Source organism: Stegodyphus dumicola, chromosome 7, assembly GCF_044657685.1.
Source record: "Stegodyphus dumicola isolate Sdum_Otavi_A_Nest chromosome 7, ASM4465768v1".
NCBI lineage: Eukaryota > Metazoa > Arthropoda > Arachnida > Araneae > Eresidae > Stegodyphus > Stegodyphus dumicola.
In genome coordinates this window covers 138807704-138832348 of record NC_140774.1, presented here as the reverse complement: position 1 = coordinate 138832348, position 24645 = coordinate 138807704, and the positions used below count along the sequence as shown (strand labels likewise).

Below are 24645 nucleotides of genomic sequence, written 5' to 3'. Positions count from 1 at the left end.
AGATTACTTTCACATGGAACCATCGTACATTCGGGACAGTATGTAAAATAATGTAGCAGTCGCTTGAACCTAAACTAGATTATAGATAGCCTACTGCGAAAACGTTTCGTGAACATCGGTGTTTTGGCATCTGCAGCAAATAAAAAGTAAATATATATTAAGAAGCCGTAATACAGAATTTTATATATTTTTTAGCATTGTATATTTTTTGCCGTTGACAAATACAGATGGTTGTCTGAATTTGCAGTCCTTTTATTAAAGATCTGCGCGACGTTTATAGGAAGATTGGGAGTTAATATCTAATTTAATTTCTTCTAAGGCAAGAAAATGGAATTGTTTCATTCGACAAACAGAAAAATAAAAGAAGAGAGAACCTTGGAAGAACTGTATCAGTTGGCCAAGGTCATTCTGAGTTGAAATCACGCGAACGCTTTTTTGGAGAGGGATTGTAAGATTTTCTGAATGTTGTTTTGAATGGAAAGGAATAAAAATGTTTATTAAAAAAATGATTTTTTTGAGTGGTGGGGTAGGTACTGGGTTTGGTTTTTACTTGTATTTAATAGTTCACATGAAAACAACAATACCTGTGTTGTTGTTCTGGATTATATTATAATTTTACTGACATAACCTGTATGCCGTGTTTCAGGCTCATGAAGTTTCATAATAAAATAGATTAACCAAAGTTCCCTTGAAACTTCATTTCTTTCCGAAATCACATGATGTCATTTCGCGGTCGACGTCCTCGACACAGCCAACAATCAGAATAAAAGGGGCATAAAGTGACGTCATTGACATGATGGATTGTTGACTTCATTCGTACTGATGATGAAAATGTATTCTTTATAATGCCTTTTTAAACTTCTTTCTCATAATGAAACATATTCGAGCAAACATTTTCGATTTCTGTTGAATTATCGAGCAAAGTAAAGCTTTCGTCAAGATTTCAGGACAATAATTTCCCGTATGTGGTTGTTAAAATAGTTGGGAAGTCGTAACATTTGCAAAAAATTATAACCTATATTTTTCATTCGTTTAATTCAAGTGACAGCAAATAAGTTATAAGTTCCTGCATAGATTGTAATCATATTTAATTGCATAACATTAGCTGTGAAAATAATTAAATAATTGTTCATGATTTTGTTACTAATTCTTCTGATCTTAACCAGATTAAGTCCACGAATCGCAACAGTAGTCCTTTATAAGCGACCCTAGGAGTTGCTCTTTTCCGTTACAGTTTTGCTCGAGAATGTACGGATCTCTCATCTTCTCTTCCCGTACCATTAACTACTCGATAGGATATTGGGCTCGACAAATTTTAAGTGCCTGTTCCATGCTTAAAAGGCAGTATTAGAAACTTAACAGACATCCTTGCCTTCTTTTTGGTTTTACCCCAGGCACAACAATTTGGCAGCCGGCCTCCCTAACACCATGCCAGATGAATCCTGATAATAATTTATTCCCAAATTCTCAGTCCTTTTTTTTTCCTTCCTTTTTTTCCCTTCTTTCTTTTTATAATGAAAGGTAAATAGGTTTATGACGTGTTATAGGATAGTTTAGGGTCTCTTAAAAACGTGGGACACTAGGTCCGAGTCTTCTTAGGTGACTTCACCAGTGACCGAAAGGTTAGACGGTGTAAATCTATAATGTTTGATACGTGTTTAAAATCGATTTACGCAGTGTAATCGAATCATCATAAAGCGATATAAAATACTGCAAGGCCAATAATATTAATTCTTGGCAAGAGGAATTCTTACAATAGTCCCGCGTTTCTAAAGCTTCGAAATAGCGCAAAGGAAATAAGAAAAGAAAGCGATAAAATATCCAGCTTATTTAGTTGGTTATGTGATCTTTTATAATCCGTTCATGTGAGTGATGGGCACGAACATTTGCCGTATTATGCGAAACCGGTTCGTCCTAAATCCGAAAATCCGATATCCGAAATGCTCCAGAATCGAGCACCGCTATGATGCTGGTGAAATATTGCTGCTGTTCCTTGTCGATGCTGTCACTGAACATAGACTACCTAGTGATCTAATAATTATTATTAGTGTACTAGTTAGTTGGAGTACATTATGCATATATATATTCCCCGTAGATCATTAATAAATCGCGTTTTTTACCATTTACAGCACTTACGTGTGAATGAGTGTACGGAAGCGAGGCATCATTTATGTTCAAGGCTGTATTAGATTATGTGCTACTCTTCTGTTATCAGGGCCAGATTAAAAAATATATGTATGTATGGATGTATGCATGTATTCATATGTATATTTGTGTACATATACGCACATACATACATATACAGAAGCACACGTACGTACATTTCTGAATCCGACCCCGATTACTAAAGTGTACCGACTATACTATTATATGGCAAAGGACTCCAAGGCTTTTTGCCTAAGCTACATTCCTACTTTTGGTCAAGAATTCTGTGGTGGTTGGAGCGAGTACGAAGGTTTCGTGTCTCTCTTTCCATAACACCACAAAAATGTCTGTCTGATTGCAGGTGCTCTCATGCCAAATAGACACTGCAGTTGAGAAATTCGATGCCTAATGGACATTCGAACCCGAAACTATCAGCGTAAGAGTCAGCTTCGGCTGATTATGTTAACGGCAGCTGTCTGGAAATGCTTTGGCTGTCACAAAGGAATACTTCACAAAGGACCTATTAGTCGTCTAAGTTTGTGACTCGTTTTTAATAAGGAAGTGCTTTATTTTCGCAATTACCTCTCTATTAACTACTTGTCTAATTTTTCATCCGGTATGGAATCTGTCCGAAAAGGGGATTGTGGAATTTCTTTCTTTGAATAACGATTTCGAGCATGCGTATTTCAAATAACAAAGTTTTTAAAAGTAAGGTTGCCCACATGTAGCTGAGCAGATAAGATCGCTGAGCACCGGTAATTCGACACTTCAAATCTTGATGAACGAACTGGCTCAACATCCCTAGAACTTAACTCATATTCATTCTAGAGTGTACTGACTGGCTGCGGTGTTTTCCCCCTCGTGTGTAATATTAATATGAGCAGGTTTCCCTTAGAATGATATACACAAAGTATCCCTTTTAGGTTAAACAGTCCTTGATTAGAATGATATACACAAAGTATCCCTTTTAGGTTAAACAGTCCTTGTGTGCTTTACCAATGATTTTGTAATTAACTTTGTGTCGTCTTCAAACAAAATGTATTGTTAGCTCTGGGGGGAATATTCATGAACCAGTTTCTTCATTCCTAGATAAGAATCCTTCGAGTAGCAGTGCAATGACAACATTTGCCTCGCTTATGATGAAAAGGCTTGCCTAACTGGGACCAGGAGTTGGTAAACCTTTAGGAGAGTACTACATGATAAGCCTTTGGGAGAAGAGTTTATGAAGTTCTTAAATTTGGGCTCAGTATTTTTGTCAAAATTTTTTCTTCTTCTCTTCTTATAATTTTATTTTTTCATAACGAATATGAAACTTTCTCAAATTAAAAATTAGATTTCGTTATTTGTCGAAAATTATTTGCCAGAACATAAATATTTTCATCATTTAAAACACTTCTGTAGTAGATGAGTACGACCGACCGTTCGAAAATAAAGTAAGGACTTTCCATCCGGGTAAGGGGTGGGAGTATGTGGGTATGTATGTAAAATATAATAAAATACGATGGCTATGCATCCAAATAACTCGCAACCTCAAAATTGACTATTCTAAATTTGTGTTTTCCCCCCTAAGTTCATCTGTTCTCTCAAATTCGTGACCTTTTTACGTTACATAACAACCTACAATTAAAGTGAACTTACCAATCATATTAAAATTTTATAATATATTTTGGATTATTTATGCTTTGTTATTATTATTGCTCCAGATCGATTTCTTAAGAGGGATATATACGTTTAGTGCTGCTGATTGCAGTAAAAAAAAAAAAAAAAAAAAATGTGCACATCTAGATGTTATAGCAGTCCCATATACAAAATTTCAACGCTTTTACGGTTAATCGTTTTTGAGTTATGTGAGATACGTACATGTGTACGTATGTACGGATGTCACAAAAAATCCATTTTGCAATCTATTTTGAAAAAAAAAGTCGTTTGTTCTGTGCATACGTACAGTCGTCTCGGAAAAAAAAATTCCAAGTAGATTCGGAAATGTTAAAAATGTATATTTTTTTAAAATATGATACCCGAAATATTTCTCATTTAAAATACTTCCTTTACTTCATAATAAGGAAGTAAATATAGATATAGTTATTATTTACTTATATTTAGAATACCGTTTCATCGCCGAAGTTGAATTTATTTTCGTCAAGTTCTCTATCTAAATTCAAGGAACTTTTATTTGGAATCATATCTAGGATCAGAATGTAAGAAAATAATAGTGTAGTTTTTTTCGAATAATTTATGTAAATTGTCATATGCCTGCATCAATTTCGACCATATTTTGCACAGCAGTCTTAATACTTTGTTTCATGTAGCAGCAGTCATAAAAAAATCGCTTTGGTGTAAAAAGTGGTTGCATCATGCTTTAAGACATATATGAAAATAAATAGGTTTAAATTCATTATTAATTTTAATAATGATGGTAAGTTCACTTTAATTTTAGGTTGTTGTTTTACCAAGATTTTTTTTATTAAGTGTATGCCCTAAAAATTAATGTTTTTAGTCACTGTTTATATATTTGTGTATTCTGTTTCTTTGCATAAACTATTTTCATATTTTTTATTTTCAATAAATTATTTCCATTATGAAAAAAGATTTAAAAAATATTTTAGAATTAATGTCGTTTTTGATAAGTTTTCGCATGTGTTGCCATAATCGAATATACAAACAAAGACTAGATTTAGAATTACTGCATATTTTTATAGAAATATATGAAATTTTCTTTCTATGTAGAAAATCAATAATCTTTTCAGCATTTTTAATAACACGTCATTATGATTAAAGTATACGAAACGTAGTCCATTTCCTTTCTTATTAAGACAGTTCCAAACATAGGTCTTGAAATTAATTTTCAGGTATTTACCCAGTAATTTCCTATGCTCAGAATTATTAGATTCCCTATCCCGGGGAAATTAAAGAATGGCGAAGCGCATACAATTAGGAATTCTTTGTGTGGCAGCACTGGTTCGCAGACTATTATTTCCGGAGCAAAGTTTCTTCTCTTAAATTTCCATTCTTTTTGTTGCATGTTTATCTGAGGAACAAAGGAGAGGAAAAAAGGAAATGTTTGCACCAACAAACATAGCAAATAAGTCATTATAGTGCTATTTTTAGATTCGCAGAGTGTATGGGTGGGAAAAAAGTGTTTCCTCCCTCCCTTTCAGCAGTTGCATGTGTATTTGCGTTTTGACCAACTGCGCTTAGAATGAAATTTTGTTATGGTTATCCCTCCTTTTAACTATGTACACATATAGCTTCATGTGTGCAGTAGTAATGGTAAAAAAAATGAATGTATTTAAAATCGGAATATTATGTTCCATAAAGCATTTATATAATTTAAATAATACTCTTTTTTACACTGCTGGAAATTAAGTTGGCATTTAAAATTACATAAGTAGGGGCCCATTTGCGTATATGTGAAGAGGAATTATAATTTAAGATTCTTGAACTTGTATTAAATCAAATTAAATTATCAACTATTTTTTATGTCAATAAAATATATGGAAGCTAGATAATTTTATCTGAAATTTTAAATTATGAAAAATCAATCCTTAATCTTCCATCATTGGTTACTGCTAGTCCCTTAATCACTTTTTTTTGGTCCTGCTAAAATTTCTCTCCCCCCCCCCCCAATTTTTTTTCCAGTTAATGCAGTAGAGTTATTATTTTTTTATTATCTATTATTAATTATCAGCTATTTTTATGTGCTTTATGTATTTGTTTCGAGAGTTTTTATAATTTCTTCTTACGATAGTAATGTAATGTGGGTATTTCTTTAATGCATGTACATTTGAAATTTAACCAAATTTAACCTGATGGTAGTTGTACACTTTATCTGGAATTAGGGGGTTTTGCAGGACTTGACGGGCTGATAAGCATATCGCAATCATCTTCAAGGGACAATATATTTTGTGTCTTTTTTCTGGAAATATGTGAATTAAATAGGGAAAGTGAAAAATTTCCGGAAACTTTCTCTCAATGAGGATATGGAATAATCAGTCATTTAAAAATATATGTGTTATTCTGATTCTTTCACAGCTGGATTTTGGACTTATGTGATGAGTGTGCAGCTTGAAAATAGCGTCAGAACTGCAAAATTCGTCCTAGGATCCGCCTTCACACGTTCGCATTTGTTAATTGCGTGTTACATTTGGTTGGCTCAATGTTGTATCGTTCAGCGTTTTAACATTAACATTTTTTCAATAACTGAGAAAAAAATTTCGGAGAAATTTTACCAAGGAAGGGGAGAAAAGAAAAGAAAAAGAGATTGGCAGTAATCAATGATGGGAGGTTAATGATTGGTTTTCCATAATTTAAAATTTCAGATAAAAATACCTGTCTTTCATGCATTTTCGCAACTTAAAGTGAGATGCTAACTGTGTGCTTATAGAGATTTTATTTTCAGCGGCATTAGTATCGAATGCTTGAATGTGCAAAGATACTTACTGTATACACATATATTTGTTAGCTGTATTTCTTAATTTTTTGTTTCTTCTGTTTGAATGGATTATGGTAAAGGCCACATGTGCTATCTGCCTAAAGGGATAAATGTTTTCGTGAATGATTTTATTAGCGATCTTGGCTTGTGTATTCACATTATACATACATAGCTTTTGTGTGGAGTGACTTTAAGGTTTGCCGTTATATTTAAGAAGCACAGGAAAAAGAAATCATTGGTAGTGTGTTATATATATCAAAGCGGTAGTAAGTAATGAATTTTGAATCCAGTTCGGCTATATCACATAAACAAAACAAAAAATTTTAGAATAGCTTGCAAAATTCGATATTTAAAAAATAAAAAGATGTGAGGAATGGAAAAAAAATTAAGGATTCTTAAAGTAAGTTTATACTTTTTATTATTAACAGTCTCGAACTATCAAATATAATTTTAACGTTCTAATCCATAATAATATTTCTTATAACATTCTAATATTGATGTTAATGTAGAAATTTTAAGCAAAATAAATTTCTAATGCACGAGATCAAACATCAAAACAAATTGCTCAGAAAATTTACTATTGGAAACAAGAAAAGTATTTTACTTAGAAACTTTGATGTAGTAGTATCTCAGTTCTTCTTCATACAATTAAATTAACAGGATATAAATACTTACACTAAATTTAAAGGTGATGTTAAATTTACATTATAATTAATAGATTGTAAAGTATCTTTTTGTTTTTTGTTCATATAAACTAAATTCAGTGGCATAACAGCCCTAATAGGCCAAGGCCTGCAGTGCCCGAAATCTGCTTTCTTGACCGTGGGCCCCGAGGTGCGTAAGTGGTCAGCTTGTCGCAGGACCCCCAGTGTTTAGTCCCCAAACGAACTTGGTACTCATTTTATCGACCCAAGTGATGGAAATCAAGGGATGAAAGGATTGCCCACCAGCGGCCAAGCGGTAAAGACGCTGAACACTGGTAGTTCGGTCTGAGGTTCGAATCCCGCGAACGGGCTGGCTGCATGGGCGTTTTCGTGGTTTTCCCCATGTGTAACGTGTATACGATCCAGTTTCCCTTAGAAAGTCCTCCACGAAAGGCATCCCTCCCTTTAGGCAGATAGCCCTCGTGTGCTTTGCCATAACTGAATAATCCAATCCAATCCAATCAAGGGATGAAAGGCTGAGTCGACCTTGCCCAGCCCGGGAATCAAACCCTGGACCTGTGGTGACGTGATGAGCTAGCCACTGCGCCACCGGGCCTTTTCTTTCTTTTATATACAATCGCAGATTGATTAAAATTTAAACTTCTCTTTGTTTTCAATGCAGTCGAGTCTATTCGCTGCTTAAATGTTACAACAATGTTAAATGATCTTAAAATCCCTGGAAATAAATAGTTTTGTACAGAATTATAAAAATTACTCATTAATTCGTGGCTTTTAATCATTTTCGCAACATGATTTTTCTGAGAACCTTAAGAAACTTCATCATTAGGTCCGAGACTATATATTTTTTTGTAGTAAAAAATGATAGTGTCAATATAAAATAATTTGCTACATTAGATTTTTTTTTCTGACTGGTATTGGAGTACTTTCCAGTTCCATTTAAATTGGAAAACTGTGGCTTTCTAGTTTCTGTTCAGTTTTATAACCTACAGGACTCGTGGTAATAAAGCTTTATTGGACGATTGCAAAATTTCATAACCGAATTTCACAGGTGAAAGAAACACAACCGCAGGACATATTGGTACTTATTTTCATGGTCATAAGGTATACCATTGGATAGATAAGAGCATGATGAGTCATTTCAGAGGTAGGCATCGTTGACTGAAGTTGATCTAAACGTGAGAAGACTATCAAAATAAAGAATGAAAAATTACATTTGTAACTTTTCTGGTAAGTTTCAGAAAAAAGCAGGGTTAGGAGACATACAAAACACATGTGAGACGTATACACTGGCAACACATTGCTTTTAGATGGTGCATTTTATTAATAGATATTATACTGATTAAATGTAAAGGAAAATTACACTTTGCGGAATTGAGAATTCATTATGCACGAAGCTACGTGGACGATTAATTAGTCTCATGATTCGAGCACTAGCAACACTAACCGTAGGCTGCTTCTGCATCTTTCGCGTGTACACAGAAAGAGAAAAACGCTATCCCAAAATTAGGTGAAACAATAACCTTATTTTGGCATAGATTTTGAGGAAAACTCTATCGATTTCGAGGGCGGTGAAAAACGTGTCTCTCATCTTCAAGTGAGAGGAGGGGGGGAGTTGTTCTTTTTATTTGTCAGTACGTATTTTATTTTCCAGGATATGACTTTATATATTGATCGAAAACAATACACTTGACTTCGAAAGTTTAATCATGTTTTTTTATGAAAAACATTTAGTTGTGCTTATGTACAGTGAACCTTGATATATGTCATTAATCCGTTCCAGATCCTGGGACAAATACCAAACAAACGTTTTTAGTAACAATTAAAGAGAAAATAATTAAGCTGGTCTTATAAAAATCCTGTTGTTGTTATTATTATAACACTGTTTAATACTAAAATACAAATGCAGTTCATGAAATGTGTACTGTACATAAATGAGGCAATCAATGCCCATGATATTCTGCGTCAATTTCTTTTGCCATTCAGATTCCAAGCAATTTATCAACAGGATATAAAGTGTAAGGATTATCCTAAGTTTTTAACAGTTATTTTTAGTTAAAGCCACTTTCCTGTCCCTTCTAATCTCAGCTTACAAGTTTCCCGCCAGAGTGTGTTTTTAGAATCGCGGTTAATGCAAGTGAAGGAAAAGCAGTATTTAAGTCGAAGTTCCACTGACTTCGTTAGAGAGCCAGAGATTCTGACTAGAGCGCGTTTGCCTTTTGGCTAGACTCTGTCTAAGCTATTACTACGCTTGGACGTATTTCAGGCCCTTGCTAGCTTCATCGTTTAGTTAGCATTTAGGGGCCAACTCCTTTAGAATTTTGATAGCTTCGGCTATATCTTTTTAGTTAAGCTTGAGTTAAGTTTGATTTCCTAGTAAAGCTCATGCGAAGGCTTTTCTGTACGTTCTAAGACAATAGCCGTCTGTAAATTCTTATTTTGAGAAATAAAGGGTAATTAACCCGTCTTGAGTTTTACGTTTCTGTTTCCTGAGCGATTATTCGCTTACCAGTTCGTTCTACACACATAGCTATAATCTCTTATAGCTATGTGTGTTAGCTATTAGAGGTTGGAGACCTATAAGGTAATTACATAAATTAATTTTTTTTAACTGCTATATGTAATATTGTTTCAAAAGAGGTAAACAAGTGTAGTGCGGGCTCTCGTGAATCGTCGAATTCGAATCGTCATGTACCAGAGAAAATTTTCGTGTCGGAAAAGGACGTATTCCAAATTTTACATATTTCAAAGCGGACGTATAGCGAAGCTGACGTAAAGATGCTATTATGTATGGAATGTGCTAATATGTACCAGTGTGAAATATGTTAATATGTGCCACTATATGTGGAATATGGTAACATGTTCAAAAAGGACGGATTCCGAATTTTACATTTTTCAAAGCGGTCATATAGCGGAGCGGACGTTAAGTTACCACCACATGTCAGATGTTCTAATATGTTTTTTCTCTTAGTGTAGAAAAATTGGTCTGACAATTCCGAAACAGTAACTTTTAAATTGTGTGATAAACCTTACTTGAGGCAATCTTCCGGTTGGTTACGTGAAACCTGTATTGCACTTCATTCCGCCATTTGCCATATTTACAAACTGTACTAAAATTTTTATATCATAAATAAAAATTAACAAAAATTGCACGTTTCCAAAATTTTAATCATATTTTTATGACTGTTATTTAATCCTGTGTCAGTTTTTTGTTTTGTTTTTTGTCAATATGATCTATATCGAGGTTGTGCTGTGTGAATATGTTTGCGGGTTGTAAAATAATAGGAAAATACTGTTTATAAAATTGCTATGGATTTTACTTTCAAATAAACGAAATCTTTGCATGTATTTTGTTCATTTATATTGTATAAACGTATATTTTATTAAAAGTTCTTTTTTTCCTTTTCAGGTAAGAAATTTGATCTTTTTGTGGTGGTATAGAAATATGAAGATGTTTAAGTTTTCCTTTTTCCTTTCTGAAAGTAATGTATAAAATTTCTATCCAAAATGTGAATATTCATATGCAACATCCTTTTAAAAGTGATTGATGTTCAGGACATAAATATCCAAATGTTAACAATTCTTATCTGAATGAAAATGCATTAATACAATCCAACGTCCTTTTACGGTCACTTGTCATTTACGAACAATTCCTGAATCCCCGCATCTTCAAAATAGGAAGTCAGCGTGTTTCCATTTAAAGGACATTGCCAGAAGCCTTCATAGTGTGAATTTGTGCGCACGTGGGGTCCATTGAATTGGGGGTCGGGCTTTGCGTATTTTTCGTTACTGTTTAGTTTTTGTAAGCTGTCAAATGTGGGAAAACTAAAATCTTTGAATTAAAAAGGAACCTTTACTTTGCAGGGAATAAATGCAATATTTTTGGGGAAAAAAAAAAAAAAAATTAACTTATGAGTAATTAAACGGAACAACTTAGACAAAATTAATACATTGATTAAGAGTCTTATGAACCTATGAATATAACGGGTGTAGGAATAAACTAAACTGCAGCTGTATTGGTTGAAATGTAAAATGTGTGGAAATATGTGGTATAAGATACAAAGCATTTTCTAACTTGTACGATACAATAACTCTATCCTTGCCGACGAAAATTAGGTGTTCAAATTTGAGGGATTATGGAAAACAAACATTCAAACATGAGTAAATGTTGTAAATCAGTTCGTAAATAACAGGAAAATGAGATTATTATTTTAAAATATATCTATCTTAAAATTTTACCTTTTATATTATAAGGTATTTCTCTCGCCTTCCTAGCGTGCCTTCGTGGTGTAGTGGTTCTGCACCCTGGGCCGGTATTCTAGAGGTTCGTGGTTCGATTCCCGGCGAAGGCGTTTGCTCATTTTTCATCTTTCCTGCTTCCAAAAAATACCTAATGTCACTACAGTGGCGCCCGAACTAAAAAGGGCGTTGGATGATGATTCTCCTCATCCCGGATTTGGCGATTGGGTTCCCTAAAACCCCAGTCACCCTTTAAAAGGGGGAGTATATAAGGTATTTCTCCCACCTTCTTCGCGTGCCTTCGTGGTGTAGTGGTTCTACACGCTGCGCCGGTATTCCAGAGGTCCCTGGTTCGATTCTCCGCGAATGCATTTGCTCATTTTTCATCTTTCCTGCTTCCAAAAATACCTAATGTCTCTACAATATTATAAATGTAAAACTGATACTATTTTTTAAGTATATACAGTGGTGCCTCGATATACAACTATTGTGAAATACATCCAACTTCGTATACCTCCTGTTTGGACGCGAAACGTTTTGTTTGATATACGGTGTTTTGGAATATGACTCTAGTTCCATGAGTCACGCCTGTATGCATTATACTTGTTTACCTCTTCCGAGACAATGCTACGACTGCCTCTGAGCCAGTTACTACTGTCCAGTACGTTGCCCGCGGTATAAGGCTGAATTTTCAATTATCTTCTGTTTTTTTCGCTTAAAGGTTTTGTTAATTCATTAACAATAAGGTTTACGAAAGTTAATGAAGAAAGTCAAGCAACGAAGAAAATGGTTAGGCTCACCTTGGAGGTGAAAAAGAGATCGTTGAAATATATATATAAAGATGGCTTGCGTATCCTGGACTTGGCTATTGCATGCCGTATACCTAGCATGATCTTGTCTACTATTGTGAAAAACAAAGACGCTATTAATTCAGCTAACATTGTGAAAGTGGTGAAATTGGTTACCAAACAAAGATCAGAGACTTTGAAAAATTGCTTTTGATCTGGATAGCAGAAAAGTATTTATGTACAGAAGTAAAGTATTTCTAACTATTAAATTCAAAAATTAAAACCTCAACATCATGGTTTGAGTTTTTTCTCTAACACTCGTAAATTTATGTGATCTGAGCTTTGTTCAAAAGTGGTGATGGTAGTATTACTTTGTAGTGGTAGTACTAAATGTTTTCAATTTTTGTTTAGGTGGTACGCGTTAGTCAAAAAAGGTTCAGAACCGCTGATGTACAGTGTTTCATTTATATACTGTATATATTTCGCTCACTGCAAATGTGTTTTAGTATTAAATAGTATTATAATCGAGTCTTTTTATAAGATCGGATTAATTGTTTTCTCTTCGTTTCTGACTGGAAAAGTTCATTTGGTGAAAGTGCAACGGGTTAAATGATGTATACCCGAGGTACCACTACATATATATGTGTTTAACTACATCGGGGCTTATTTTTTAATATGAATTGTACTTAACATTAATTATGTGTTTAAACAACTGATTTTTAATTACGCATTTATACAATAAGATTGGAGGCTTCTTTACGCGTGGACGGGATTTTGTCGTATTTCCATTCATTATAACCAAACATGTATTTATGTAACATAAAAATTTTATTTCTTAAAAATCTCTTTGGTTCTAAATTTTTCCAAGAATTTCCCTTTTCCTTATTATATAGTAGTTATTTATATAAATTGTTTTTTTAATTACTTGTTTTCAAATTTTTTTACGTATCGGTTGGTAAGACTGCTGAATACTGGTACCCGGGTTAGTATCAAGGTGAAGAGATAAAATTATTAGAATATGGTAAAGCATACCAGGGCTATCTACCTAAAGGAAAGGATGCTATCGAGGAGGGCTTACTAAATGAAAGTGACTCGTATTCACGTTACTTCAAGGTAAAAACTACTAAAACTAGCATGTAGCCAGCCCGTTCGCCTGGGATCGAACCCAAGTAAAATTACAAGCGTTCAGCGGTTTTTAATCACGAGCATTTTTAATCACGAGCCAATTTGGTGTAAAGGATAGTCCAGGAAGGCATCTATTAAATTCAAAAGGGCAGAGAGCACTTGTGTGCTCTGTCGCAATCCATATAGTCTATTCCGAATTAATTAAATGAAAAAAAAATTTTTTTTTTTGGAAGTTTCAGTGTTGTTTAATTTGGTTATGCTCATCATCAGTCAAGGTATGTCATCAGTCAAGGAACAAAGCTCCATGGATCTTTGTTCTGTCTTTTTACGGAACATCAGTTGACTTTGTCTTCTTTTTCACTTCAACTCTTTTATCGAAATCTTTAAAAGCAATAGTTGTTAAGTAAAATTTTTATTCTCTAACAACAGAAAATTCATGAAACGATCTCTCCCTTTAGGCAGATAGTGTTCAACTGCTTTGCCATAAATAATTAACAATCAGTAACTATGTACTAATATCAACATAATATGAGAATTAAACAAACGTTCTTGGTTAAATAGGGTGTTTCTAAACTTCTAAGAACTAAGCTCTAATTCAAGTTTTAGAACTTAAGGCAACGATATCCATCAGACACAAGTCGTAACGTGTTTTTGCAGTTATCCTGTGCAATACTGTTTAGTCCTGTCGTTCAGTTGTTTAACTGATGCAGGCACATTTTTGTGTCACTATTTTTGCAATCATGGAAAATGTCAAGGTTAATCATTTTCTTTTTATGCAAAGAGTGTTTGAAAACTTTAGAAACTGTACATCGTCTGCAGGTTTTTTGTTTCCATATCTGTTCCTATATTTTGGGGAGGGGGGGGGGAACACTTTTGACGAGTCTTTCGATTTGAAAGTTTAACAATGCCATAAAGAGGTGGATTGAGGAGACACCGAAAAAGTTTTTTGAGAACGGCTTCAAAAAATTAAGTTTAGAGTTAGTTAAAAAAGTAAGTTTAGGTGAGTGTATTTATTTAAATGGGGATTATGATGAAAAACTGCATTGTAATAATGATGAAAATTGACGAAATAGAAACATTATGCCTAAATTTCTAGAACTTTGAGAACAGTCTTTGTACTAATGTATTACCATAATATAACAGGTAAAAAAAATGTAGTTCTTGATTAAATACTTAGCAGATAAAAGTTGAAAGAAAAACCAAAACAATCTTGTTTTTTTGATTTTAAAAAAATCAACTTTCTTATACTACTTTATTGTCGTAGTTTTTTTTATACACGCTACTTTTTCTTTATCAGTTGGAATGTTAAAATGAATAAATAATCGAAAAAACTACCCGGTTTTCTATCGCGTTATCGAATTCTAAATTTCCCACAATTGCGCAAACTAGTTTGCATTTTTGTTTTTCTCTTTTTTTTTTTTTTTTTTTTTCCCACCAAGAATGACCTTTTTCCTGACGTCAGCTCCCGATCGTGACGTCGCCGCTTTCCTTGGCGAGGTCCCCATGTTCGATTTGTGGCAACCCTGAACCTCGGCGGAGTTGAGATCTGTCGGTCTGCTCCTTCCCCGACCTAGTGCTGTCCCATCGTTGGGAAAACGCGCGTTTGACCTTTAACAACCAGCCGTACCACTTTGTTTTGTAAACTTTACCCTGCGTGACTTCACTCCTGATTCCTTCAACCGATTAAAATTTTCAAGGATGTCGTTGAGTAAAAGAATTGTTATTACCTTTGCTCCTGGATAGCTGGCTTTCTCGCCTTCTTCGTGCGGGCATTGGCCCCTGTAGAATTTAGTGAAACTGAGTACTAAGTCCTGTGAATACGTGAACCAAAGATTGTTATATATTTTGTAGTGTGTCTGTTGTGAAGCGGTGTCATTCGGAGCTGGTTACTTTTCGTTCATTTGCTTCCAGGTATGCAAATAATTAATGTATTTAATTTATTGTATATAATTTTTATCATGAGCTGTGGAAAGTAATGGAGAACTCTTACGTAATGTTCAATTCCAAGTGTGCGAATGTGTGTATTCAGTAGCGTTTGAATAACGACTCAGAAAACGTCATAAAAAAAAAAAAAACCTGTTTTTGGTGAGTTTGCCATGTTCATTTTTCCAAGTTTATTCTTTATATTGTTAATTCAAAGGGAGCGTTATTTTTAGCAAAATTTCCAGTGTGATTTGAAATTATTTTACTGCATTAATATGTGAATCGAGTAAAAATATTGGGAATTTGATCTGCAGTTTAGCTTATATAAGAAATATCTGAGAACTTTTATGTGAGCTGTGTTTAAATTTTTAAAATACAATGTAAGTATCCTTTTTTACTGGAAAGATATTTAAATAAAATAGATATTATATAATAAGGGTAATTTAAAAAATTCAGTGGAAAAGTTAAAAAAAATTGAAAGATTTTTGAAGTAAAGTATGTGTTGAGAACTGTTGAGATAAATTTTATTATTTATTTTTGAGACAAATTTCATTTATTTTTATTAAATGTTATTATTTATAAAATTTATTACTGTAAACTGATATTCATTTCTAATTGCTAAACTTCGTGTATAAAATATTTTCATGCCTTGGAAAATTTATTGCATTTGAAAGCACAGCCCTAAATTTACGGAATTTAAAGATTAAAATTGGAAAGAGTTTGCTGTTTTTGGCCTTTTACTTCTTGTAATTTAATATTTTGCTAATTCAGACAAGTTAAATGTAAAATGTTATATTTCATTTGTTTTGTAAATATTTTTAATTTTGTAACTTAAAGAATTTGTTTTTAGTTTTGGTAAGAAATGGTGTTTCGCAGAATAGCATGCGTTTCACAAATTATTTTTGATGTTTGAAAAGATTTAGCAATCTTTTATCGCGTTTTAACAAACTAGGAAAAGATTTGTTTCATTTTTCCAATCTGATCATCATACGTTGATTATTTTTAAAGTTTAAAAAATATTTTTTGGACAAATTTACAAACATTTTATCACGCAAAAGAGAATATATTTTTAATATTCTACTCAACTAACCCGTCAAAATGTGAAGCGAAGACAGGTGCAACAGAACTTTTGCTCTCCAAATGTGAGTACTTTTTTTAAAAACGAGAAAAAAATAGTATCTAAAAATTCCATGTGTGGCGTTATTTATTCAATTTACTGACATAATTTTATTACCAGCTTCCAATTAAATTTAATGAATTTTCTAAGCTAAGTAATTTTAAGGGATATTTGTTTTGGTAATATTTCTCTGTTATTTAATATGACACACTTTATCGCATTCAGAAGTAAAACATTTTCGAAGAGAAGTTCACGTGAATATAAAATCTAAATAAATTTATGCGATATTGAATAGTTATTTCCCCCTCCCCTTATCTCTTTCTCTTTTGTTTTGTTTTGTTTACAGTTTTTATGCACGACGGATATTTCAAATTTTTCAGGCAAGAACAGCGAGTTTTTATAAATAGAAGCACACAGACATTTTCAGCTCCATTACATCGCTTTGACGAAATGTGTTCTTTTTGGATACGAGTATATGTTTACTTTCTGCTTTGTAATTGCAATACTGAACCAAAAATACATTACCGGTCGGCGCTTATTGTTTTCCCGTGGAGTTGCACGCCCTAATATTGTATCTCTGTTTAATTGCTTTCGTTTGCTCTCACTGAAGCGCATTTTATTTTGTTATTTTTGTGGCGACTAATTGATTTCCAGCAGTTAGAAAGTCGTTAATCTTCACACTTTTTTTGAATGAATATTAGAAATAAGAATAAATCCCCTTCCGTATTTGGGAGGTTCAAATCCCGCGAACGGGCTGGCAGCATGGGCGTTTTCGTAGTTTTCCCCACGTGTAACGTATATACGAGCCAGTTTTCCTTAGAAAGTCCTCCACGAAGGCATCCCTCCCTTTAGGCAGGTAGCCCTGGTGTGCTTTGCCATAATTGAATAACTCTAACCCCCTTTCTGTATTTGGCTTCTTTAGATGAAGTGATTTTTCTCAACGGGAAGGGAAAAAGGTAAATTTTTTTATGGGGGTAGCTAAAAGAATTCTCATGAAGATTTCTTACTTCCCCATAAAGATTTCTTATGGGATGGTGTGCTGTTAAATAAATTTGACATACGAGAATTCTTTGTATTGGTGCGGTATGAATAAAATCTTTTTGGAGTTGACCTATCCAGCTGCAGACTTATGTGTGGCCCTCGTGTGCACCTAAATAAAACCGTGGTTCATTAGAGATTGCAGTATGATACCACTCAACGATGTTCAATGCACCATTGCAGTAGCAAATTACTGAGGTGTTAAAAATAACCAAAGAGCGACTGATGATTCCGCATTAAGGAACGTATTACATGTTTACGTACAGTGGCTGATGACAGTGGCGAATGTGTTACCTTTTGACATTGTTGCACCAAAACTCTTGATGACGCAGGAAGCTCAGGCAAAGACATGCTGAAGAAATGAGGATCCCTTTCGGTGTTGTCTGTGTCCCAAACTCGACTTCTTCGAACCAATCTCTGTAAACTCTTTCAACTACAAGAACACTTCTCATCTATTTTCTGGCAATGCCATTAAACGAAAATCGAGTTCTCCATACAAATAATACGTTCTACGACAACTTCGCTGATGTGATAATAGAGTTATCTAATTGGGTTATCACATCTAACGACGCTTGAGCTAGAAGAAAATTTTCCGAAAAAATACCTTGTCCGTCTCCTGTCATTGGAGAATTCATAGCCGAAAGATGTTTCTTTGAAATCTGTGTCCTGCCTAGTTACTTTCTGAAAACTGATCTGAAAATGTTTTGTTTGAAGCTCTGTCTCTCGTACAGTTTCTGCAAAGAACTGGCTTTCGTTTAAGACGACCGATCAGATATCCCGAAAACAAAAATTCTGGGAAATGTCTTTTTCGACGCACTGGTGAGAGTAGCTTGTAGAAGTGATACTTTTACTCGGCGTAGAGTCTTCCTTGTGTGTTGCTGAATAACGAAACTGAACTTCCTATTCAGCCGCGACTTAAAATCAGCGCTAATTTATATTCTGGATACGTCTTTAACTGCCATTTACATAGCTTTGAATTTACGGAATAGGGAAGCTGAAATACAAATCATTTGTTCTACGTCTCCTACTCGACAGATCTGGAGGAGCAGAAGTTATAACAGTACTCTTTCTCTGTTTTCTTTCTTTTTTCAGAGCAATAGTGTCGCAGATTGTTTATTTAAGCGCTTGAATACCTTTACAGATAAAAAAACGAGATAAAAATCAAATATTTTATCTAATCAAATAAAGTCAAACCCCGCTGTAGCGAACCAGGGGTATAACGAAACTTCAGATATAAAGAACAAACTTTTTGATCTCGTCCAGTTACCTGTATGTATTTTATACGGCTAGGAAACATCTAAATGTACAAAAATTTGATGTAACTAACTTTATGGACATCTGAACTCAAAATAACTAAATTAAATCATCCTTGTTAAGTAAATAAATATTCTTAAAATCATCCTTGTTTAGGCTATTAGAAAACCGAAATACACTTTTAGGTTAGTGTTCTTTCATCTTCACCTTCATCTTTTTCTGTGTTCTGAGAAAAAGTCTATGCGAGGCTGGTGTGGCATTCCATTTTCCGAAAAGCAGCGTCTCTCACTGAGCGATTAAATCATTGAGACGAAGAGCTTGAATCGAATATCTGATTTATTCGTATTCTCTAGCTGAACTTTCAGACAGCGCTCTGTTAAAGGCTGATGTTTATTCATAGTTGTAAATGCGTATTTTAGAAGAAAATGTGTTTTTGGAACAGGTATAAACTATTTAAAGTAATTTTTCTTGCAAAATTATTAACGTATGATGAAACTGAAAAACAACGGAAAAGAAATTTAATAATTGCCGTAATATTAAGTGTAATTTATTTTTTAGGATATATGACAGTGCTAATCACTTTCACTGTGTGATGACTCATCGATCAATTTTCTCACTACTTTGTGGGATGATGCACTTTTTTCTTTTTTGGTCACCAAATCGGATATGTCGAACCATTGAATGTAGCAAACCAAACTTTTTCTCTTGTGGAGTTCTTTATAGTGGGGTTCAACCATATGTCTAAAATTAGATACGCACTGATTTATTGAAACATGTGATTGCATTATTCTTCACAAGCGCTGCATATTCTAATACTGGGAGCACTCTTAATAGAAAATGTTTTACCTTATACTGATTTGGCCATTATTATTATTATTATTTTGGTACGTTTGATCTACGTTTGTAGGTGACGAATTTTGTGGCGTTCTGAGATTTCATTTTAATGAATATTTTTGTCCTGATTTCAATTTGTCTTTTATGATAATGCATTCCAGTATGCTTTATCCGAAACAAATAACGTAACTCTAAGCCTAAAAAAATTATAAAATGGCATTTCAAACGATTATTTGAGGAATTTATAAAAGATTTTTTGAGATACGAAAAGATAGCGAAATCATATTTTCGAGAGTTATTAAGAGCTTTACGAATGCTTCTCATGTGAAAAGAGAAAAGTCACAGAGTATTGCACTTTTCACATGAACAATAAGAGCGTCAAGTATTTTCAGTCTGAGTGCAAATTGATAATGCTTTTAGTTGAAAACGAGAGTTTACATCAAAAAGTGATGAAGTCGTATAAATATTTTATGAATCTGGCAACAGCATTTTAGGAAATTCGACAAAAACTTCAAGTATAACATTCTCTTAAAGTAAAAGAAAAGGAAATACCATACTATTTTTGTCCGGATTTTCTCTAAAGAAGAATTATTTATATAAAATTTCGATTTGTTAGAAATAAAATAAAGAGGACAATATATGAATTCAAGTATGTGGGAGAAGTGCATGTTTTAGTTATAGAGTATTTGTGAAAGATGGCAAAACTTAAAAGTACTACTTGAAATAATGCAATAATGTTATAAATTCTAAATAAATATCTGGAAATGGAAATTTATTTGTTTTCTCTTTTGAGTTCTTCACATAATTATCATTTTTTAATAAATAACGTGATTCAAAATGCATTAATTATTATTTTTGTACGAATAGAGTTGTATGAGGAATGTTATTTTATATATGTTGTTATTATTCTAAATATTAGTCAAACATACGTAACAAAATTAACGAAAAGTATTTGCGTGATTTTTTAAAGTGAAAAATGAGATACGAATTAAGTGTTTTATTATAGCAAAGTGTGGAAGGAACAATTTATTTGCTTCGGGAAGTTTGCCTGCATGGAGCAGTTGCTGAGCTCAACTGCTTTACATTTATGTTGCACATCCAGTGGTTACAAAATCACATGTACGACTTGCTCTTTTTTCTGGATATTGCCCTGGGTCGAAACATGGAATTACCTATCCTACCCTAAACTATTAAAAAAGAAAAGGGAAAAAAAAAAAAAACTGGTTAAATGTAAATGACTTGACTTTCCCCAAATTTATAGTATCCCTGATATTTGTTATGTGTAAATTTATTTATCGAGAGAAATGCGGCAGTTACTCTTTAAACCCAATTAATATGTAAATTGGTGTATAAATCAGTTTACATATATTACATACACATAAAACGATGAATCTATTAATCGTTTGCTTTGTTGCCAAATAGTAATTTCATAGTTTTATGTACATTAATGCAAGAAAATATTAGATCATAGTATCGTTTTCGGGCAGTTACAGAATTGATGAAGTTCGTAATAAAAAATTAAATATAAAATATCTTGTTCGAATGTATATAGTTTCATAAAAACTAATTCTCTTAGTGCTGTATTTTTTACAGTTTTTTTGTCTATTAGTGCGTAAAGTTTTATAGTAAAATTTTATTTTGTCTCGTATAGCTGCAAATTTCGGTATCTGCCATGCTTATATAGACAATCTTCTGAAAACTGAACAGTCGAGGTTGTTAAAATTCTGATTAGTTCTGCTTTACTTGCAATGTGCTTGATCGAAAAAAAAAAATGTATTACATTCTCGGAGACTTATCAGGAGGCTTATTTACTGATCACTGTGGCATTATTATTATTATTTTGTTTAATTGGAGTCAATAAAGATAAAAGATTCAACAATGGTTTGCATACAGTGTTTAACAATTATTAGATTGTTGCCTATTAAATTTTGGGACTAAATGACTTTTATAACATAAAAAAAACTTTTTCTTATTGTTGAAAATTTAGATATACTTTTTTGCGAGTTCTTGAATTATATTTATTGGACTGTAAAATCATGGACATGAGGTAAAAATATATAGTTTTTCATTCTGAGTTTAATTTTTGGCACACCGCTGCGGTTTCAGCCAGAAGTATTCTCATAATGTTTGGAGTTGACACCGTTACACAAGAATCTTAGGGCGGTATCTAGAAAAACTTCTTGTAATATGATCGTTGAAAGTAAACAGCATGGATACTTAGCAGCTGCCATCAACAATGATGAAATGCGAACATTAGTGAAGTCTGAACTTTGGCAGACTTAAGGAACACGATAAAGAAACTGAAGCTGCACTCTTCGGGAGTTTCCGATCACTTGCAAGGACTTTGGAATGACAAAAAGTTTAATAAATAAATGGATTCTTCACAGAGTCACTGGGGGGTGGGACTTGTAGTTCGGTAGTTTCTACTGCTCGGTTTTTCTGGATACAAATTTTCCACTCTGCATGATAACATTGAATATGTGGTGAAAAATGAATGTTATATGGGAATCATTGCCTATCTCACCAGTACCTAGATGCTGATAAGATTCCAAAACACAAACTTAAATAAAAGTTTTTTCTTTGATGAAGAGAATAGTGACTGTTTGATGATGTCTTTATTCCTTCTTAAAATATAGTGAAGCAATTAATGCTGAGATGTAGTAAACGCACTCCGCCTTAAGTGGACTGGATTCCCCCATCAGCAGAGGTAGTATACTTGCGTTAACTCCCAACAACAGTCCACAAACGCACTGCCTAGCGGTTTGAGACTTTTCCCCATTCACTGTACGTACCAGAACTGATCAAGCCCTTATTGCTGTTTTAAACATTTGATAGCGATTCAGTCATGATGCGATTGTAAGAAATGCTTTGAAGTGGGTTTTTCGAATCCAGAGCATTGATGAATCCATGAAATCTGATGAATCCATGAAATCATCCATGAAACTGGCATGAATCGATCCATTGGTCGAAGTGTATTTTTATTGGTGCATAACAGTGTAACCATTGTTTGAAGTTTTTCTATGTGATCCGTCATTTCAATGCAGCAAGTTGATATTGCGCAGGCAAACGAAACTGTACAAAGAATTTGTATATTGCTTAAAATTAATTCTTAAGTCTTTTTGCAATTACTATAAACGAGGAAATTTCTTCTAAATTAAGAAATTGCTGTTATCATTTGAAAGAAGGAAGATAAATAGGAGACTTGTTTTCGTAATTTATGTTCCGCGTTTGTCGCCGTAATCTCGAATGGCATTGGGGGGGGGGGAATCGTTGCATGTAAAGGGTGTTTCTCTGCGCCCGTACCAGTTATGCAGTGAAACAAAACGCTAAGGCAGGCTCTCAAGAAAATGAATTGCGAATTAAGTGTCAATGTAATCAATGGTCTTCATGATTTTTGATGTATTTAATGCTTATAATTCATTTATATAATGTAAAACTAATCTATTGGACAAAAAATTGTGTTTTCCGAAAGCTCAGACAAATTAGTTTCTGGATAAAATATACTTAAAACACATAGCCTAAATTAGCATGTATTTTAAAACAATGTTTATGTCACAAAGTTATAAAAATTAATAAATGGTTACGTTATGATTTTATTCTGCAGTGTGTTCAAACTATTAATAATTTACAAGATTTATCTACTTTATAGATGCGTACTTAAAAGGGTTAATGTATATTTTATTTTGCATACATATATGAATATTGTTATAGCATTTTATGCATTATTTAACAAAATTAATTCCAAGTGAAAGTAAGTTACGAATTTCTTCATTTTGTTTCGTAGAATATCATAGCGTAACAAATTGTATTAGCGGCGAGATACATTTCGAAAGACAAAAAGAGAAATAATGACTTTGTGTGTTTAGCTATGCATAAGTCACGTGATCTGTAAGGTATATCATTGGTGAGAATAGCGTACCGAGTTGTGAAAAATTTTGAAATCTTCTTTTTAATATTATTATTCTGATCCTCATGAAAAGAATAAAACTTTTGCTTTAAAGTGTCCACGCTCACTTCCATCAATAATATAGTAGGTACGGATATATCAGCGTATCTGCCATAGTAAAATGGGGAGGGGGTGACAGATTATTAGTTTACGTTTTTATAACTAGTGTTTAAAAACATTTGAAAAATATTGTTCTGTTTAAGTGAGTAATCGTTGGTCCTGTTTTGAAAATTTTGCAGACAGTGCCCTCTTGTACTAAAGGTAGCTGTAGCTTCTGGCTGTATTAATTTTAGTTTGTTTTCAAAATGTTATCCATTCCATGAAGTTGGTAGGAATCTTCGGTGATTCTTTATATATTTTGTTTTGGGGAAGAGATTTATAAAATTATTATTTTTGCCACACTTTTATTAGATAAGGCAATAAACCATTTAACATAAGCATGTAAAACTGTGTTTTCATCCAAAGTTTCGAATGAAAATGGGTTAAAATGCTTCAAGTTTTATTCGATAGTAAAAGGAGAGACTGGTTATAGCTTTCAAAATTAGTTACGAAGTAATGTGAATTGAATGGAGTCGGATGATTTTTATGAAATATTGTCTTTGTGAATTATATCTAAAATTACTGAGACTGGATTTCACTGCAAAATAATTTAATAGCTGGTAGAATTCTCTTTTATATCATTCGTGAAGTTAAAAAATTCAATGCATTTTGAGGAAAGAAAAATTTCTCGATCAATTTTGTCTGGCGTTTCGTAAATTATCGCCGCAGAATGGGCTATGAATAAAAGAAATTACGTCATTTTCTTTTGAATTTTATTGAATAAAATTAAAGTTCATCTGCGTTTATCATTGCAAGCAATTTTGTGCTTGTGCTGAGAATTGAACGCTAATCATACACGCCATTTTGTTCAGTCTTCTGTTGCAAGATTCTATTTAGTTCACTTATAGTGTTTTCCATTGGTACAAAATTTGCCATCAATTTTTAAACCTACTTCCTGACAAGCTATATAGTTCAAAATTTGTGCACATTTGTTTGTGGGTGATTGAAGCGATTTTATAAAAATTCAATTTAAGTTATTTTTTTAAAATTTAATGTTTAAGTGATTTTTTACACATATATTGGTTTAACGAATAAATTAAAAT

General features: G+C 33.2%; 1 protein-coding gene across 4 annotated transcripts in view; it reads left to right on the top strand.

Moving 5' to 3' along the window:
- Positions 1-24645, top strand: part of LOC118188103 (PH and SEC7 domain-containing protein 3-like) — a 306258-nt gene that overhangs the window by 129404 nt on the left and 152209 nt on the right. Inside the window, exon 1 of one of the 4 annotated variants that reach the window (XM_085820859.1) lies at positions 14970-15302. The exons of the other annotated variants lie outside the window; for them this stretch is intronic. The gene's annotated coding sequence lies outside the window, so the exon portion shown is untranslated. Of the gene's footprint in view, positions 1-14969; positions 15303-24645 lie in introns of those variants that run through there. 4 annotated transcript variants of the gene reach the window in all.